At 32.1% G+C, this 4192-nt stretch overlaps 1 long non-coding RNA gene across 1 annotated transcript; it reads left to right on the top strand.

The window, feature by feature from the left end:
• The first annotated feature begins 1307 nt into the window (after nt 1–1307).
• Nucleotides 1308–2013, top strand: LOC145008468 (uncharacterized). The gene is made up of 3 exons (XR_013663468.1): nt 1308–1434; nt 1577–1666; nt 1765–2013. It is a non-coding gene; the product is annotated as an uncharacterized LOC145008468 (long non-coding RNA).
• The last annotated feature ends 2179 nt before the right edge of the window (nt 2014–4192 follow it).

A 4192-nucleotide genomic window follows, 5' to 3' on the forward strand; every position in this document is an offset into this window, starting at 1 on the left:
TTAGATTATTTGTTATTTGATCCTTGTTGTTATGAAAAGTTTCATATTTTCCCCTTTAGGTTTTATAGTTTAAATTTGAACCCAAAAGTTTTGTTGTTTTGAAATTTAAATAGTTAAAACCCTAATGTTTTGAAAAAGGTTTCAAAACTTGCCCTCAAGTTTCGGAATTTAAATTTTCATTAATAGTTTAATTGTGATGTATATTCAAATTCTAAACCCAAATGTTTTGAAATGTTTCAAAACTAGCCCTCAACTTTTGGAATTTAAAAGTTGATTAAAAGTTTAATTTAGGAATGTTAAATTCTAAAACCCTAGTAATGTTTTGAAAAGTTCCAATCACACCCTTATGGTTTTATTAATTAATTAAGGAGTATAATTACAAGAGGTTTAATAAATCCATAAAAGTTTAAGTTTACAATTTAATTGAATTTAAAGTATAATTGTTAAATTTAACCACCTAGTATGTTAAAAGTGTAAAATGCACCCTATACTATATATAACATTAAAAGTCTAACATTATATATATGTATGAGTAAAAGTCAGTCTTACCGTTAGTAGGCCTCATTCACGAAGCTGGTCTATAAGGGGTTAATCCATTTTTAAAATCGATTGGTGCAATTATTTTCCAATGCGGGTTTTTTCTTTTCTTTGTGGTTTGATTATTAACCGCATTTATTTGGTGTCGTTATTTAGTGCGGTTTTTGGCCACCGTTAACCATTTATGATTTTACATGACTTGGTTGAACAATTAACACTTTTTTAAAGAATTCACAAATGTTACTTCTAATAATAATAAAAACTTAAAATATAAGACAATTAACTTAAATCATAAATTTTTTTTAGAAGTCGTTCTTTTTTATTTTTATTTTTAATTTTTATATTATTGTTGTGGCCGGGTAACCGCCTAAAAGATCTTGGCTTTTTAACACTCTTCTAATAAAAACTCTCTATTTACAGTTAATCGCATTAGGTCGTCCCCGATTCCTCCTTCTTCTCCCCCACGTACACGGCGGTTGTCTTCCAAGAGTTTTATGGCAGTTCTCATCTCTCAGTCACTTGAACCGGCGATTAACTGCTGAACCCATGCGTTCCTCATTTACTCCTTCACGCATCGCTGACTTTCAACCAGAACTCCACTCACCCTTCAGCTGTTGTTGAACTTCCCCAGTAACAGCAGTTCCCTGCGGTTTTTTCAGATTCATATTATCCCCTCACGCCTCCTTCTTCAACCTCTCCATCTGCTATATATGGAAATATCAGGCCAGTTCTTTCTACTTTCCATTGGAATTCTTTGTTTCTCCGCATTACAGCTTAAATTATTTATGTTATGTTTTGATTTCTATTTTTGTGTTCGTGTTTCAATTTTGATGAACAAAATTTATTTCAGGAATCGAGGGAACAACGCTCCTTCTTCATCTCGCTTTCTATAAAAAGGTAAAATCGCAATCAACGTCGTGTTTACTATCCTCAATCTCTCTAATATCTTAAAAAGTTCTCCTTTATAGTAAATGCTTTCACCATGTATTTGTACTTATTTGTGGAGTATTTTTACCATCATCTTGAATTCGAATCACAGAATCTAGAACCTGATCCTGAAGGATTATCACAGAACATACTTATTATAGATGAGTTTTGCAGAAAATTTTAACTTAGAGAATATCACAAGGTTATTTCAAGCTATAAAGGTATTTCAAATGAATTATTAATAAGATTACCCTTTATTTAACAAACATTTTCTCTTATGTATTATTCTTTCACAACCAGCTGTTACTGTTAATGGAAGTGGATGATGACACACTCGAATAGTCTAGACCAAGTTTGATCAAAACTGCAGTTGATAACTCTACTTATGACATGGCAACTGTTGTACTTTTGAAGGCTTAAGTTCTGTTGGTGGGGTGCTAAGGTGATTTTAATGATGTACAACTTTTTTTTCCAAAATGTGTAAATGTAAGTTTTTTCCTTAATTAGGTTTAATTGCTTCAATTTTGACCCGCTTGTCATTAAATTCAATGGGAAAATGGTCCTACTTCATAAAATATTATTTTGTCATGTGTAATAATGTGTCTGGTATCTATGTATGCTACATTCTCCTTTGCATATAAAGTTCATTTCTTGTAGGTTTCTCCTCAATTATGATAATGGAACTTATGTAATTGCTTTTTTGATCCTTGAGAGTGGAATGTGATTATGTTTCATAAGGGTCAACTTGACCCTCAATTTAATTTAATAAGAAAGTGACGTACGTTTATTTATTGATTGATGTGGTTCCTTCCATCTCTTCACAGGATCCCCACAAGCATGAAACCATTTTATTGAACCGGATTTATACTTAAATAAATCAGTTGGTTGCCTTTATTTCCAATGATGCACGAAAGGTAAGGTGCTAAAGATGCCGATGAATTTATGTGCTTGATGTAGAAAGAATCATTAATGAGCCAACAATTGTTGTTGTTCTCTCCTCATAAAACTGTTATTGGCAACATACGTATCCTTTTAACCTATAATAGCATTATACTTTATCTTTTTAGCCAATAGTACCAATGTGTTTATCTTTTCTTTTTTGATAATAGTAGTTATGTCATTTTTTCATGCGTTTGTTTGTCTCTTATTAAGGCATTGTACTTTTTAAATACAATGTTGTAATACTATTTGGGAAATTAAATTAAGGACATAATACTTAAAATTTACAATCTAACTAACAACTTCATTTCAGCAATCAACATTTTAAAGCTATAATTTAATTTCCATCACCATTTTTAACTTTCGATTTGTTTGTATAAGTAAAAATCAAATGATGATAGGGAAGACTAGGAGGAACGTGGTAAAAAGCTTTTAAACATTTTATTCCTTTTTTTGTTACTATTATATAATGCAAAAATATATATTTTTTAAGATAGATGAAGTACCATAAAAATAGTCAAAATAAACAAGTTGGATAGACAACCTAGTACATCGAAATATGTAGTTCCATAGAATCGGGTAGATTTGTTAAATTAAAATGATACAATAGTAACAAATGAAAGTATAATGCTACAAAATAAAGTAAAATTGGTTTATTGTTTTTACATCCACATTTTAAGTAACTATTGCTTATTTGTCACCCTATAATGCATTATCAATTACATATACAAACGACAAAACTGCAAAAATGGTCCCTGTGGTATGCATTTTTTCTGTGGTTTGGTTCAAACCTCGACTATTTTAGATTGATTGTCCTTTTGGCCTAGTTTCAATGTGATGGTATATAGTTTTTGTATGGAGGGAGAGAGAGAGAGAGAGAGAGGGAGAGAGAGAGAGAGAGGCCTTTCATTTTTTTAATTATTAAAATGAATAAATAATTATTAAAAGTTAAAAAAAATGAATTTAGAAATAGAAAATAAACACCTAAGGGCATTAAAGTCATTTCAATCTACCGAGGGACCAAATTCGCAATGAAACTACCTCAAAAGGACCACGAAGCCAAAAAAGTTAGGGTTTGGACTAAAACCCCAAAAAAATGCATACCACAGGGACCATTTTTGCAATTTTGTCTAAAGTCTATGCATTCTTCAGTACAATAAAGAGACAGAGGGTAAGACGGTTTGGTTAGAGAGAGAAGTAAGATGAAGGTCTTGGTCTCGATGGTAGTTGATCTTAGCGGCGACAAATGATGGTGTGAGGTTGTTACTGACAGGTGAATAGGTGTCGCCAACGATGAGTTTAGGGCTTTAGAATTGGAACAATTTGGTTTGAAGCGAGATTAAAGTTTCTTTTTGCTTTAAAGAATGCGGAGGGAAATGGGATGTTGGGGATCCAAGAACCAAGGGTCATACAGTTTTTTTATAGAGTTTTGATGTTGTAAGGTGAAGCGTCTATTTCATCCCGTGTCCAATTAGAGTCTCTTCCAGCTGTACTCAGACGAACTTTTACCAAATAGTCTTAAATTAAGACTCCTCTGCATTCACTCATGAGTAAAATACCTTCTTTGAATGAAACTTTTCCGATTATACACAACCAACGATGATCCAGAGAGCTTTTCCTACTTTTACTAAAAAATGGGTCAGGCTTCCGATGAGTAACAGCACCATCGGTGAAGGTAGCATGTGCCTGATCAGGATAAATGGTTTCAGAGAAACGTTTACAAAAAAACAACATAGAAATAACATTTGAAAGAGAGCTAGAGAGATTTAAACAACTTTACCTTCGTCAT

The sequence above is a fragment of the Lactuca saligna genome, chromosome 8 (genome assembly GCF_052625555.1).
Source record: "Lactuca saligna cultivar CGN05327 chromosome 8, ASM5262555v1, whole genome shotgun sequence".
NCBI classification, from domain to species: domain Eukaryota; kingdom Viridiplantae; phylum Streptophyta; class Magnoliopsida; order Asterales; family Asteraceae; genus Lactuca; species Lactuca saligna.